Below are 16,682 nucleotides of genomic sequence, written 5' to 3'. Positions count from 1 at the left end.
GTTCCAGTTCCAGCCCCAGCCCCGCCCCCCCCCACCAAAGAGTGAGAACGTAGTTCCAAAACCAATCTTTATAAACAAACAAATATAACCATATATTGCTTAGATTTTTAGAGCAGAAAAGGGCCTGGTGGATGCCTGTGAGTTTGAGGCCAGTTTTATCTGCATAGTGAGTTCCAGGACAGCCTGGGCTACACAGAGAGACCCTGTCTCAAAAAAACAAAACAAAACAAAACAAAACCAAAAAAAAAGAAAGGAAAAGGAAAAAGGACAAGTTAAAAACTAAAACTAAGGAAATCTAAATGAACTGTGAACTTTGAAAGAAATGTACTGTAGTAGTAGATATAGTTAATAATGGTAGAAAGAGTGAAAAAGTGGGTAGTACAACTTATGCCATCTCTCAATTGTTTTGTAAATCTAAAATGTATAGCTAGGCCTAGCGAAGCACACCTGTAATTCCAGCACTTGGGCTTCAGGGTTAGAGGTCAGCCTGAGCTATATAGCAGGACCCTGTAACAGGCAAACAATGATGTGTAGTTAAAAAATTAGAACTGAACGTGTAGCTCAGTGGGAGAGTATGTTTAGAATTGTGACCTGGGTTCAATTTCAAGCACAATTAAACAAACAAACAAACAAATAAATAAAATATTGATTCCACTGGGGAGCGATGAGGTTTATATCCAACCCACGGCTCCTACATGCTAAACAAGTGATTTACCACTGAGCTACACCCACAGCTTCTCTTGAAAATTTGTCTCCTTTTAGTTGAAGTCTCACTAAATTGACCAGGCTAGCTGCAAATTTGAGGTTCTACCTAACTCTTCAAAATAACATGGCTCACCCTGCTTGCCTGGCCCTACAGGAGGATTGCTTAAAATGACAAAGGATATCTTAAACTGGTCACTAACTTTTTATCTTACCTAGGTTTGTAACCAGTCTCAACAAAGCTTTGGGACTGTCAGCCATTACAGAACAAAGAATGCTTGCCATTGTTTGATGGATGTGAGGTTGATAAGCTGAGGTAAACAGAGATAGGGCGCTCATACGGTCCCATAGTATTTACTTTTTTTTTCTTCTTCAGGATAAAGAGCTTTAATGTGTAACAGGTCAAATGGGGAGGAGAAGACCCCAAGACCTAGCCCATGTCCGGAGAAGCCCCGGAGCTCACATGCCTAGGAGGACCATACCTGCCCTATCCCTAAGGTTCCAAGGTCCCAGGAAAAGGTGGGAAAGGAAGTTTAGGGGCTCAATCCCAAGAGTTCAGGAAGGCAAACACAGGAGCTAGTTGAATTTGGCTTTGGAGAAATCCATCTCTGGGTGCTGATCCATGAACTTCTTCAGGATTTCCTGTTTCATCAAAGGTGGGCAAGCCCATGGACTTCTGCCTTTGGTCGTACATCATTTTTTCCAGGATGCTGAGAGTCTTACCGTTCAAGTCTGACAGCTTGGAGCTCTCAGGATTCATCTTCTTGGTATTGATTTCGGGGTCACTGGTAACCAGGCGGTTCCACCATTCTATCTTATTGATCTCCAGATGCACTGTCACCACCTTGCCATTCTCAATGAGCCATGACCTCTCCTCCGCTTCACTTCATTGTACAGTTCTCCATCAATCATCAGTGGCTGTCCTTTGAGGCCCACCCGGAGGTGCTGCCGCTGGATGTCCACCACCACGTCTTTCCCTTTCAACCGGAAGCTGACTCGGAAGGGTACCGCCAGATTAGTTCCGACAGGGTCTGGGTCCAGCGGTAGTTGGGCAGGTCAGCCCCATTGCCCAGGTTGGACTTCAGCTTCCCTTTGTCCTTCTCATCTTTCTCCTCCTCAGCATCCTGTTTCCCAGGTGAGTCGAGACTGCCATTCTTGAGCTGGACCTCATGATTCTCCGCATCCTTTTTCTGATCAATCTCCAGCTGCAGTCTCTCTGCTTCCTCATCAATTAGCTCCTTGATCTGCGGTCCAGGGGTCTCTGCCTTGGCCTCCTTGGCCAGCCTGGCTGCCCGCTCTACCTTCTCCTGACGTTCAGTCTCCTGCTGCGCTTGCTTCTCTCTCTGTGCCTTCTGTGCCAGCTGCTTGTGGTGGTTAAAGGTCTGTGTGATAAGCTTCTCTGCCATCCCCTCTTCTCCTCCAACGAAAAAGTCTGTTTTGCGTAGAAGGAAGCTGAAGAAGGTGTTCACAAGCTCCTGCACGCCGCCCTCATGCTGCTGCGCAGCGGCATTCCCGCCCATTGCGCTGCACTCTGAGCTCTGCCTTGGCGCTCGGTGATGCCCGCAGTGAGGTTCTGCCCCACGACATCAAGTTGTTCCAACTCATGTAGCAATTCATTATAGGATAAGAGGACAGATTGAATTACGAGGAGATTGTGATGGTGGAAAAACTAACTAAACATGAGTCATCCTTAGCACCCTAGACTTAAAAAAAAAATTGAAAAAAATTGAAAAGAAAGAAACTATACAACATTGGAAAGATAGTTATTAGCTGGGCGTGGTGGCTCATACCTGTAACCTCAGCAGTTTTGAGTGTGTGTGTCTGTTTCACTGCACTGCACATGAGTGTATATGCACAGGTGGTAGGGAACTGAGGCAGGAGGATTACAAGTTTGAAGCCAGCCTAGGCCATATCATAAGTTCAAGTTAGCCAGGAATGCACAGTGAAACTTTGTCTCAAAACAAGCACCTCACTGCCACACTACATACCAAAAAAAGCAAACAAAACAAAAAAACAAAAAACAACAAAAACAAAACTTTCTTCTTTTAACCACAGTCTCTATTGGGCTCATACCAGCAGTGGTTGTTATCTTCATCACATTATTTTTTGCCTGTTTCTGAAGCCTTGCCAGTTGCTTCTTCCAGTAGTAGATCTCAGCCTTCTTCCTCTTCTCCTCCAGGGTGGCCCTAGGCACCTGTTTTATCCAACGGACCTCATGAAGCAGACAGTTCAGGTAAGCAAACTGTCTAGTAGGTTTCAGCACACAACCTTGATGTTTTATGGGCTATCCGTCAGAAAAGGATGCTTGGACATGTGTTTAAACCAACAGAAAGCCTTTATTAGATGGCTAGAGACTACCCTGGATTCAGAATCCCAGTGTAGCCCTCAGCCTTTCTCAGGGTCAACATTTAAGCACAAAAATCATGTCCTGGGTTGACATACTTCAGCTAACAAGAACAGTTAGCCAGAAGTGGAATTCCGGGAGCCAAAAAGCAAGGTGAATACCTTTAGAAACTTTCCTATAATTATGGACTTTGATGGATTAGACCTTTGTTTTAGTTCTGGCAGATGGTATTGTCTACATGCTGAGTTTTATGGCTGAAATGGTACTTCCATCATGGTGTCAGTTGTGCTAAGGTCTGGGGCCCTACTACAAAGGGTGGCAGGGACCATCGTCAGTTTTTTTCTTGTATTGGGATGAAAGGGTTGCATCAAAGACCTTGAGGCAGTCCAGGGCAGCTTGGCTTTGCTTGGTGTTGGCAGCTGCCTGGCACTGTGCACTAAAAGACACGGCTGAGTGTTGCTTTGGAAGAAAGGCCACTTTGGAAGAAAGGAACTTTTACTTGTTTCTATAGAAGTTTCCAGCAATGTTGATGTCCCACAATTATACAACAACCATCTTCTGGCCCAACAGTTACTCCCAGGTACTGCTGGGCCACTGTGGCTTTTAGCCAGCTCAGGATATGGCCTAAGGAAGTAGAAAATAACACAATCTGTCATCTACTGCCTGGAAAAATACACTCACACCCTTTCTCTTACTGGATATTAAACCTAGGGATTTGAACATAAAAAGTAGGTGCTTTACCACTGAGTTATATCCATAGCCCTAAGATACTGTTTTTCAAGTATCAAATTGTCAAAGATGAAAAAGAATGATACATTTAATGTTGTCTGGGGAAAAGATAAATGTGAACACCCATAGATTACCATTGGAAGCAGGCACTCATATGACATTTCTAGAAGGCAAATTGGCATTAAGATGAAAGGTATTTAAAAAGTGCTTATCTTTTGAAATAGTAATTATATGTTGGGAATGTATTTTATGTAAATATTCAGGTATACATACTCAAAACATAATTAAAATCGTGTTCATTCCTGTATCACTCATTACAGTGATAAATGAGAAGAGTTTATTGTCAGTCAGTAGGAAGTTATTTAAATTAGGACACATCTATGGTGACACTTATTGGTAATTCTAGCACTGAGGAGGGAGGGCTGAGGTAGGGAGATTGCCACAAAATTGATGTCAGCTTGGGCTACAGAGTGAGACCCTGACCCAAAAAACAGAAGATAAAACACTTTGTTGCCAGTAGAAATCAGTCACATCAGATTGCTTTTTGTCATGCAGATCTGATCAGATCACCCAGATGGCCCCCAAACCTGGTTCTTGAAGACACTCCTTTGACATCCCTCAAGAAGACAGTCGATGCTGTCAATGAAATGTCCATGTTTTTTTTTTGCTGTTGTTCTTTGTTTCCCCCTTTTCTGTTTTTGAGACAGGGTCTCCTTACATAGCTGTGGCCATCCTGGATCTCATTATATGGACCAGGCTGCCTAAACTCAGAGATCCTCCGAGTGCTGGGACTCAAGGTGTGCACCACTATGCCTGGCTTGAAATATCCTTTTGAATCCAGTAGCCATGACACATTTCAGCAGCCTGATTCCAGGAGACTCCTGGGCTTCTCTTGTCTTCCTGTTGAAGGCTGAAGTTCAGAGCCATGGTCTCTATGGGGTGCTTATTGTTATTAGGCCTTCGTTTTCTTTCTCTTCTGAATTCAGACTCACCCTCACCATTAAGTCTTCATAGCTAATAACAACAACAACAAAAAAATCCCAAGAAATGGATCAGATAAGGCCTAGGGGTAATGTAATTCAGTGTCAGAGCACTTGCCTACTGTGTGACAAGTTCTAGGGTCAAACCTGAATATTTGAGGCAAAAGATCAAATCCACAACTGCCCAATTAAAGCAAGCTTTGTTTTAGAGGTACACCCAGGCCTGGCAAGCTGGCCTTCTCACCCTAAGTTGGAGTTTGAGACAGCAGGTCCCTTACTGTTTTTTTGAGGTTCCCTTCTATGGGGAAAAGCTAAGGTTAATGGAAAACAGCTCTAAGTGTGTTTACAAGGGCTAGATAATTGGCTATTAGGGAAAAAATACAATGAAAGGGAAGAATATACATCACATGGAAGGGGAGTCGTACATTATGGGATAGGTGGTCAAGGTATATATGAAGGTATGGTGAAAACATATTTTGAAAGTCGAAGAGCAATCATATATCATGAGGTCACAAGTTCAACAAAGCAAAGGGTGGTCATACATCATAGGGTCACAAGTTCAGTGTAAGATGAAAAACATCTTTTTCAACGTACATTAGGTTTAGGAAACAGAAACTTTTTCTTCTTCTCTTTTTTTGCCTTTTCGTTTTTTGGTTTATCAAGACAGGGTTTCTCTGTGTAGCCCTGTCCTGGAATTTGCTCTGTAGACCAGGCTGGCCTCAAACACTGGGCTTAAAGGCGAGTGCCACCACTGCCTGGCAGATTTACTCTCAACTAGAAATAGAAACATATTCTTGTAAGGTATGGAGACTTAACAGCAAGCTATTATGGTTTCACAGTTTTATCCCCAGAAACATCAAAGACAAAGGGCTGCGGGTAGTGGTAGTGTTGGTGCATTCTTTTAATCCCAGCACTCAGGAGGCAGAGGCAGGCAATTCTCTGAGTTCGAGGCCACCCTGGTCTACAGAGTGAGTTTTGTAACCGCCAGGGCTACACACAGAGAAGCCCTGTCTCGAAAAAAAAAAAAAAAAAAAAAAAAAAAAAAAAAAAAAACCAAAAAACAAAAAAGCGAAAAGAAAGGCCAGGTTACTAATACAGAATGAAGGTGAGATGGCTCAATGGTTAAAGAAAGATACCTGCTGTCAAACCTGACTGTGTTCAATATTGAAAGTACACGTGGTAGGAGAAAAGAACAACTCTCTCGAAAGTATCGTCCAAGTGTCATGGAATGTATGTCTCCAACTCTCCCATATATACATGCACACAAAATAAATAGATAAAAAGTTCAAAGTCTAAAAAAATACCAAATGAAGGATATCTTGCTAGTCAATTTGTCTTGTTTTAAATCTTTTTTTTATTTGAATTAGAAACAAGATTGATTTACATGACAATCCCAGTTCCCTTTCAATTTGTCTGCTTTTTAAAAATATAATGTACTTTCTAAAATAAGATTATTAATTTCTCAAGCATGTTAGTGGCATACACCTTTAATTCTAGCACTCAGGAGGCAGAGGCAGGCGATTCTTTGAGTTGGAGGCCAGCCTGGTCTCCAGAGTGAGTTTCAAGACAGCCAGGACTACGCAGAGAAACCCCGTGTTGAAAAATCGAAGACAGGAGCTGAAAAGGAGGATCAGAGGTTAAGAGCACCAGCTGTTCTTCCAGAGGACCCTGGTTTAATTCCCAGCACCCACATGGCAGCTTATAACTGTCTAACTGTAGTTCCAGGGGATCTGACACCCTCACACAGACATACATGTGGGCAAAACACTAATGCACATAAAAAATAAATAAAAGAATAAGAGAAGAAAAACTAAAGTTAAGTAAATAAATAAACTAAGAATATTAGCCAAAGTAAATGACTTCTCCTCCCTTCTCCCCAGTATTGGGAAATTGAACCTAGAGCCTCACACGAACACTGTATCATCAAAGGACTTTCTTTTTTTGGACAGTTTTATGTGTGGATCTTAGGACCCCGTATATTAAGGCAAGTGCTCTAACAGTGAGGTACACCCTAGACTAATAATAATTATTATTATTTATTTTCTTTTGGTGGCATGAGATAAGGTCTCACTCTAGTCCAGGCTTGCCTTCCACTTATCATAATCCAACTGGTTTATCGTCTGTCCTCCCTAGAGCTAGAATTACATACATAAGCCACTATACCCAGCTTCTAAAGATTTCTTTCTTTTGAGAGTCTTAGTCTGGCCTTGAAATTAATATGTGGCTGAAGATAACCTTGAACTTCTGGTCCTCCTGCCTCTACTTCCTAAGTGTTGGGATTACAGGCAGGTGCCACCATGCCCTGTGTTTTGCAGTACTGAGGATTGAACCCAGGGCCTCCTGCATGCCAGATAAGCACTGTTCGGATTGAGCTACATCTCCAGCTATAATTAAAGTTTACTTTATTATCATATGATTGCATATGTGTGTGATACACATGTTTGAGTGTAGGCAGGAGTTGTCAGAGGACAATTTTTTCTTGGGGGGGGCTGCCAATTCTTGTCCCATGGTGGGTTCCAAGGATCAATTTCAGGTTGTCAGGCTAGCTCATTTCACTGAGCCATCTCATAGGCTCATGAGTAAAAAATTGAAAAAACCTCCTAATGTATTTCAAATTTATAAATCACCCTACTGAATTTGGGCTAAGGGTGTATCTTTGTTAGGGATACTATTGCTGTGATGAAACACCATGACCAAAAGAAACTTGGGAGGGCAATGGTGGCATGTGCCTTTAATCCTAGCATTCAGGAGGCAGAGGCAGGTGGATCTCTGTGAGTTCGAGGCCAGCCTGGTTTACAGAGCAAGTTCCAGGACAGCCACGGTTGTTATACAGAGAAACCCTGTCTTGAAATACCAAAAAATAAAAATAAAATAAAATAAAATAAAATAAAAAAGCAAATTGGGGAAGAAAGAGATTATTTGGCTTACACTTCTACATCATAGTCCATCATTATAGGAAGTCAGGACAGGAACTCAAACAGGGCAGGAACTTGGAGGCAGAGACTATGGAGGGGTGCTATGTACACTGGCCTGCTCAGCTTGCTTTCTTTTAGAACCCAGGGCCACTAGCTCACTAGCTCACAATGGGCTGGGCCCTCCCCCATCAATCACTAATTAAGAAAATGCCTTACATGCTTGCCTGCAGCCTGGTCTTATAGAGGCTCCCTCCTCTCTGGTGACTCTAGCTTGTGTCAGATTGATTGACTTGATTGAAACTAGCCAGCATAGAGTGGGAGTCACACACAAGCCTAACAAAGCACTGGGTTTGATTTCCTACAGAGAAAATTAAAAAGCACAGCCCTTTGCGTACAATTCCCTTGGAAATTTTTGTTTGTTTGTTTACAGTTAATCTTAGCCACAAACTACTTGGCAACCATGGGTCCAACTTCTCACTTGAAATATTCTTTCTTGCTCTGTCTTTTTTTGGGGGATGAGAGAGGCAGGGGAGTCTGGGGATCAGAGCCTGTGCCATCTGACAAGCACTCTATCACTGAACCACCACGTCTCCAGCCTGAAACATTATGGAGAGATGGCTCAGTGGTTAAGAGTAGTTGCTGCTCTTCCAGATGACACAGGCTCAAGTCTCGGCACACCTGTGGTGGCACACAGCTATCTGTAACTCCACTCCCAGAGGATCTGACACCAATTTCAGGCCTCAGGTACCAGTCTCATACATGGTGTATTCAATACTTGCAGGCAAATCACTCATACACTTAAAATAAAAATATTTTTTTAAAGAAAGATCACAGCACTAATGATAAAAGGAGAGAATCCACTGTACATGACTCTACTGAAGGGTACTCCATTTTGTTTTATTTATTTATTTATTTATTTATTTATTTATTTATTTATTTATTTGAGAAAGAGTTTTTGTGTAGCCTTGGCTGTCCTTGAACTCACTCTGTAGACCAGGCAGGCTGGCCTTGAGCTCAGAGATCCACCTGCCTCTGCCTCATAAGTGCTGAAACTGAAGGCAGGGGCCACCATGGCCAGCTGAACCTTATTTTTTATGGCTTCTTATCTTACAAGTCTCCTGTACTTCTTGTACTCATTGAAAAAAAAATTTTTTTTTGAAAAATTCTTTAAATGTGCTTATTTTTCTCTCTCCCTGTCTCTCCCAGATACCGATACTTTTGCATTGATTTTTCTCCAATAGTGCTAGCTTTGCATTTATTTGTTTGTTTATTTTCCCTTTTCAAGATGTACCTAGCAAGGCTTTACAACCAGGAGTTTTATTCCTCAGGGGTTGGGCCTAAAGTTATGGGGAGTCTTGGAAACTGGATCCTTTATTAAGGACACATCGAATACTTTAAGTCCTCTCTATTTCTTCACTTTAGGCTATCCTTCCTTGTCTCGGGGAAGGGCAATCTTATTTGGCTTTATCAATATTTCTATACCAGAAGATAGAAAATGGCCAATATAAAACCAGGCTCACAAATGTGTTTCGTTTGATCTCCACATTGCTTAACAATTTCGTGAATCATATGTCTGTAACACGAATAAATAAAAGACTCAGAGACTGATATTGGGGTTCCAACATCAGACTGAATATCAGAAAAGCAAAACAGCCGGCCACTAGCTCTCACCTCTAGCTCTGGCAGAAAGGGCTGATCCACCAAGTCTCAAATTGCTGCCTCTCCTCAGTGTGACTGGAGAACGAATCCTTTACTGAGACCTTGCTTCTGTCTTACATACTTCCCTAATGTTGGGATTCAAAGTGTGAGCTATAATTTTCTTTGAGACTGATTCAGTCTTGTGTAGATCTGGGTGGCCTTGGACTCAGAGAGCTCTGTCTACCTCTTAATTCTGAGTCCTAGAATTAAAGGTCCTAGTTTCTGGCTGCTGGGTTTAAGGTGAGTGCCTGGCTTCCATAGGTTGTGGCTGAATTTGCTTTCTAAATCCTCAGGCAAGCTTTAATAAATCATAAGTAATATATCACTACAGATATCAACATTTAAAAAGTGGAAATTTTCTCATAAATATTTTTAGTCTCTCTGCAAAGGTAAAGATCAGGAAGCTATAAGCTCACATTCCTCTGGGGAAGCTTTGAGCTGCAGAGAAATAGCACACTTTCTATAATCTTGCAGAATCTTTCACAAATCCCAGCCCTACTATTCCTGCTTATGTCTCTGCCTTCTCTCTCTCTGATGCCCTTTTTACTGTTTATTTTACTTATTATTAATAAACATCCTACTTATTTATAAATTTACTATTTATTTAATTTCTGGTACTGGGGATGGAACCCAGGGCTTCACAGGTGTTAGGCAAATGCATGACCACTGAGTTAACACCCCCACTTCTCTGTAAAGTTTGTTATGTATATAGGCTTAGCTTATCTTTCTTGATTAGCATGCTACTTTTTCACACCTCTAACATAAAGACTCTTTCAGTTCTTTCTCTGTTTCAGCATCACAAAAGTGCCAAGACACCACCTGCTAGGGTAGAGGCACCAAGGTTGGAAAAACAACTGCTAAACTCGAAATTGCATCTATTTCCTTGGGAGAAATAAGGAATTTGAAAGCTTTGGCTTCTTAGTAAAATTTTCTTTCTTTATTTAAGGAAAAAAAGAAAAAGCATCCAAGAACCAGTTGACAAAGTCTCCACTTAGACTGCCTCTGTCCATTTCTTTTTTTGATTAAACTTTACTTTAGGCTCTATCCCTGCTGCTCTTAGTGTAATCATAGCAAGAATCCTTCAGGGTAAGTTTAGCAAGATTCCCCTAGCTTGCTTATCTCATCACCCTGGCCTGCTTCAGCAAAAGGGCTGTCACTTGAGTCAGAAACCCTTTTACCCCAGATAATTTTTGTCTTAGTCATTCTCTCCTTGCTGAATCCTACCTTGCTCTTTGGCTAGAATCCCTCTTGTCCTTGTTTGTGAGATGGAGGCCAGTTTTATGCTGAAAAAATTTTTCTCTCCCTATACTGTAATTGCCTTTAAGTATCCCTAATGCAATTCAGTAAATTTTTCCCAGTAGTCTTTCTTTCTTGGGATGCCTTTGGATATATCAAGCTTGCAGAAACATTTGTGTCATACTGCTCTGAAGAAATTATATATTTGTCTCAAAGACACACAGACTGAAGGTAGAAGAGGGCTGGTGCTCAGGAAGAGGCTGGGGATTAGCTGGAGAGGGAGGGGAACAAGGGTGCAACTAGTCGGGATGAAAATGATTTTGATTGAAATACATTACGAAATAACAGAAAAAAATGTAAAGAATAAAATCCACAATTAACAGCCTAGATAATTAACTGTCCACCATTAATTTCCAATGACTCTTTTTTTTTTTTGGAAGTGCTAGGGGTTTTTTGAGGTGCTAGGGGTTAAACTTGGGACCTAATACATGCTAGGCAAATTCTCTATCACTGACTTACATCCCCAGCCTTGTTTGTTTTTGAAACACAGTCTTTCTGTGTAGCCTTGATTAGCCTTAAACTTGTGTTGATTCCCCTCTCAATCTCCTGATTACAGCTGTGTGCCATATGCCTGACCTGACAGTAGTTTGCTTTTGTTAGGTGTGTGTGTGTGTGTGTGTGTGTGTGTGTGTGTGTGTGTGTGTGTGTGTGTGTGTCTGTCTGTCTGTCTGTCTGTCTGTCTGCCCTGCCGCTATGGTCAGAAGACAACTTTTTTTTTTTTTTTTTTTTTTTTGAGACAGGATTTCTCTGTGTAGCCCTGGCTGTCCTAAAACTCACTCTGTAGACCAGGCTGGCCTCGAACTCACAGAGATCTGCTTGCCTCTGTCTCCCAAGTGCTGGAATTAAAGGCATGGGACACTACTGCCCGGCAACAGGGCAGCTTTTGAGAGTTGGTGCTTTTACTTGCTGAGCCAACTTCTCAGCTCTGTTACTTTTAAAAATGTAATTGCTTCATTTCTTTTTATAAAACTTTTTTTTTTTTTGAAATAGGGTCCCATGTGTCCCAGGCTGGCACAGAACTTACTATGAAGGCAAGGATGACTTTAAACTTCTGATCCTCCTGCCATTACCTAAAATGTGCTGGTATTACAGGTGTGTGCCTCCATGCCCAGTTTATGCAGTGCTGGGGATCAAACCCAGAGTATCACATATATTAGGCAAACACTCTACCAACTGAGCTACATCTCCAGCCCTATATAAACATGTATTTTAAAGGATGATTGAATACAAAAATATATAACCATAAAAGTAAGAAATCATGTGGTTTATATGTACAGAAATAAAAATGCATACACCATCTAATATGTTGTGTATGATACTTATTTCTATAATGCATAGAGTATATACTATTTTATTTTATACAATATTATATATGTAATAACCCAATGGTACATGGTCATGTAGTAAATAAATATAATATATAATATAAACAATCTCATTGTGTATTTTGATTATAATTTATGTTATAAAATGTAATATATAAATAATTATATTATATCTCCTTTGTCTAAATAATTATATTTGCTATATACTTACACACTCTTTTGTTGTTGTTGTTGTTACTTTGTTTTGTCCTTTTAGTTTTTTTTGAGACAGTTTCTCTGTGGAGCTCTATCTGTCTAAGAACTCACTCTGTAGACCGTCTCTGTAGACCCGGTCTGGCGTTGAAAGAGATTCACCTGCTTCTGCCTCCCTGAGTGCTGGGATCAAAGGTGTGTGCCACCACTGCCTAGCTGGTTGGTTTGTTTTTGAGACAAGGTCTCATGTAGTTTTGCCTGGCCATCACATGTTCAGATCATGGGCTGCAGGGGTCACATTTAGGGCTTTGTGTGAATTGTGGGCTGGTACTCTTATCAACTGAGCCACATCCATTGCTTTGGAGTCTTAGGCATGAAGCCAGCAGTGTGAGGAAAGGCTAAAAGGAAAGCTACCTTCATTTCCTGCTCTCCAGGTGTCTTCCTTAATGGTAAAAGTGCTACAGACAGTTGCCTGTGTATTTTTCCAAAAGTATTTTTATGCCTATGCTAGCAAATGTGTGTATCACAGTGTCTGTGGTGTTCAGGACATAGTGCCCTCAGATCTGGCACTGCATATACAACATTTTCAGCTAAAGAAATTAGGGGAAAGAGCAGGAACAGGAAGGCCATAATGACTTTGTCTTTCTCCTCTGCTCTGAAGTAGACTATAAAATCTAGAAAGAAGTTGCTCACTTTGCCTTGAATCAGATCATGGAAATTCTTCTTCTCTTGAGACAGACGTCCAGAGAAAGAATCTGAGCTAACAGGCCTGTCTACTTTCTCTTAGTTTATTACCATTCCATTGTGCTCTCCCTCCCCAGCGAGCTTCTCCATTCTTCCTCAGACCTACTCTAAAAAACATTCAGATTTAACTAGTTCTTGCATCTTCATTCTCCTATGAAATCTTCTATGTCTCACAAAGCTTCAAACAAGTACATGTCTATGTTTTTCTCTAAGTTTCTGTTTTCCTCTCGGTGCTGGAGATTGACACCCGAGCACAGACATGGCAAGCACTTTAGCACTCAGCTTCATGCCAGCCTTCTGTTACTTCTTCAGTTTGAGACAGGGGCTTACTAAGTGGCCCAGGCTGGCCTTCACTTGAATCCTCCTGCCTCAGCTTTCCAGCTGCTGCTTGAGCCATCATGCCTGGCCCTTAATTTGTCTTTTGTTAGTTATCCGAGCCATGGATTCAGATTAAATAGAATGAAAGATACCCTTTTCTTCCTGGGAGTAACATCTCAAAAACAAGACATTCTGAAAATTCTCCTAATTCGAAATGATAGAAAACACATGACAATGTTTTTCTATATGGAAGTCTTGTGCTCCTGGAAAGTAAAAATGCCAGAGAAATCTTGACTTTCGTCGTCGTTTGTAGATTCCTTTGCACTCTTCCTCAAAACTTAATAAAATTTGCTGTCCATGTTCCTTGTGGTTCCCTGGCTTTCTGACTTCTATAAAATCCTGCCCCTCCTCTTCTTTGAGCCATTCTTCCATGGAAATAAACATTTTTCATACTATAAATACAAAAACATGTTTTGAATTGACTAATTGTGCCCTTTACATAAATTGAGAAATTCTGTTTTCTTCCTGTAAGCAAAAAAAAAAAAAAAAAAAAAAAATCACTTACCAATTACCCACACTAGGCCCAGTACAGCGGATAACGTTTATTCTTGGCTCTTCCTGATTTCCAGCTTTGAACTACAAAAGCAAACTGCTAGTCGATTCTTTGGTTTCCTGCCCAGGGCTTCTATACTTGTCAAGATGCTTTTCCAAGTCTTTAATATATATATATATTATATATAATATATATAATATATATATATATATATATAATTTTTATTTTACATAAGTGAATGTTTTGCATGCCAAGGGGTTCAGAAGACGTTGTCAGATGAATCCCCTGGAACTGGGGTTAAAGATGACTGTGAAACACCATGTGAGCGCTGAGAATTGAATTTGGGTCTTCTGCATGGACGAGGGTTCTTAACCGCCAAGATAATCTCTGCAGCCCCCCTTTCCAAATCTCTTAACGCTATCATACATAGATAATAAGTATCTAGGAATGCCATTGATTACCACCATTTAGAAAAGCTTTTTTTCCCTTAAGTTTTCTCTCCCCCTGCTCCCCCCCCTTTTTTTTGTATCGTTCCTATTGTTCCCAGATCTAGTCCTTTAGTATTCTCTTGGTCCATCATTTAGGAAATATTCTTGGCTGGGCAATGGTGTCTCATGCCTTTAATCCCAGCACTTGGGATGGAGGGGCAGGCGGATCTCTGAGTTCGAGCCAGCCTGGTCCAGAGAGTGAGTTCTGGAACAGCCAAGGCTACACAGTGAAACCCTGTCTCAAGAATTACAAACAAGAAGATCTCTCTCTCTCTCTCTCTCTCTCTCTCTCTCTCTCTCTCTCTCTCTCTCTCTACTCTCTCTCTTTCTCTCTCTCTCCTCTCTCTCTCTCTCTCTCTGTGTGTGTGTGTGTGTGTGTGTGTGTGTGTGTGTGTGTGTGTGTGTGTGCGCCGCGGCCGCGCGCGCGTCTTGGTGCCTGTGTGGAGATCAGAGGACAACGTTTGGGAGTCAGTTCTCTCTTCCTGACATGGATTGAATTCAGGTTGTCAGGCTTGGTGGTACATCCACTGAACCATCTCTTTGGTACCCATTTCAACATTTTTAGCCTTCCTATTAGCAAGTAGCAATGAAACGTAATGTAGGCTGATAGGAAGAACACAGGTCTTGGAGCTTGTAAACCAAGTGGCAGTGCTGGCCTAGATGCTATCACAAGTTCAGAGGACCGAATTAGCCAGAAATGGCAGTTTCCAATGGCAGGAAGTCCTCAACAAGAATTTTATGGCTACATGTTTTGAGTGGTGTTATTGATTTCAACCTTTGCCTATAACTAGTCCACTCCTGGCTGGCATCGTTGCCAGAGTAATCCAGCTAATAACATGATCAAATATTTTTACTCATTTCTGGAAATTCTGTAATGGCTGCCCATTTTATGTGAATAAAAAACAAAGTCTTTCCTCTGGCTATGAGGCTGTATACAAGCTGACTCATTCCAACTGTCTGCCATTATCTTCTAGCATTCTTGAAACATTCATGCTTCTCTATAAAATTCACTAAGAATTGCCTTGAGACTGGGGCATACTTAGTTCAGTAATGCAGTATGCCCAAGGCCCTGGGTTGAATCTGCCACATCATACAAATTTGCTTTGTTTTCTTAGAACAAGTTTTCTGTGGGTCCTGATATGCAGCAATAATAAAGAAGGGCCTGGATTTTGTCAAAGAAAAACAGAGGCAGACATTGGAGCGATAAAGATAAATTTTGTTAAGAAATTTGCAATCGAACAAAAGAGACCTCAGTAAGGAACTGGGCTCAATGGAAAATACGGGGAAGACACCTAGGAATTTACAATTAAGAAGATATTTATGAGAGTAAGGAGAGTTTGGGAGGTGGGATGGTGGTAATATTGAATGGATAGAAAATTAGTGAGAGAACACACCAAATGTATGGGAGAGTCTTGCTAAACTGACCAGGTTTTTACCTCCCTCCCTCCCTCCCTTCCCCCTTTTTCTGGTGGATTGCCAAGACAAGGTTTCTCTGTGTTACCTGACTGTCCTGGCACTCGATCTGTAGACCAGGCTGGCCTAGAACTCAGAGAGATCCGCCTGCTACTGCCTGAAAGTGTTGGCATTAAAGGCTTGTGCCATCACTCCTCAGCCAGATACAATTCTTTCTGAGAACATGCCTGAGTTCACGATCAGATATCAAGGGTAGGAGAGAAGGGATTAGATTAGCTATCAAGCGATCCGTTACCAAAGCTGGAAAATTCTTCCTAAACTGACATAGCAAGATTCTTGCTAAAACGGGGCCATTTAGGTCTGGCAAAGATGGGGCCAAGATTCTTTGTTTGGCTAATCTTTAGTCAAGCTCCGGAACCTTCTCCTAAACCTGTTTACTTCCTCGTACAATTTGCTAAGTTTAGCAAGGCTACCTACCCCCAACCCAATTGCTATCTGAACACATTCCTCAGAAGCTCACTGTGTCTGATTCATCAAGCCTCTTGTTAGGTCAGTTTAACCAGAACTTCCTTAGCCCTGTTAAATTCCATTTAGTGATTTTCTATCTATTGACTCTCATTCTATTTTTTTGTCTGTACTGCAATAACCAGAGTACTGGAAGTCTTTGTACATGTGTGCCTGTGTGTCCATCCATGTGCTGTGACAGCCCACCTGGAGGTCAGAAGACAGTTTTCAGGAGCAAGTTCTCTCCTATCTTGCGGAAGCAGGATCTCTCTTGTTCTGTCTCACCCAGGGTCCTTCAGGCTACCTGGCCACTGAGAGTCTGGGTAATTTTTCTGTCGCTGCCTTCCAACCTGATATAGGGGTGCTGAGATTACAGGTGTGTGCCATTATATCTTTTTGCTGTTGCTCTTTATTTAAATTGTTTTTAGATTTATTTTATATGTATAAATGTTTTTAAATAATGTATTTAACTTTATTTTAT

At 41.4% G+C, this 16,682-nt stretch overlaps 1 pseudogene; it reads right to left on the bottom strand.

Annotated features, from left to right (window-relative positions):
* Positions 1–1,189: 1,189 nt before the first annotated feature.
* LOC100763025 lies at positions 1,190–2,222 on the bottom strand (annotated as a pseudogene).
* Between the last annotated feature and the right edge of the window lie 14,460 nt (positions 2,223–16,682).

The sequence above is a fragment of the Cricetulus griseus genome, chromosome X (assembly GCF_003668045.3).
Source record: "Cricetulus griseus strain 17A/GY chromosome X, alternate assembly CriGri-PICRH-1.0, whole genome shotgun sequence".
In the NCBI taxonomy this organism is placed as follows: Eukaryota; Metazoa; Chordata; class Mammalia; order Rodentia; family Cricetidae; genus Cricetulus; species Cricetulus griseus.
The sequence above is the reverse complement of the archived record's forward strand: the minus strand, read 5'-3'. Positions and strand labels throughout refer to the sequence as shown.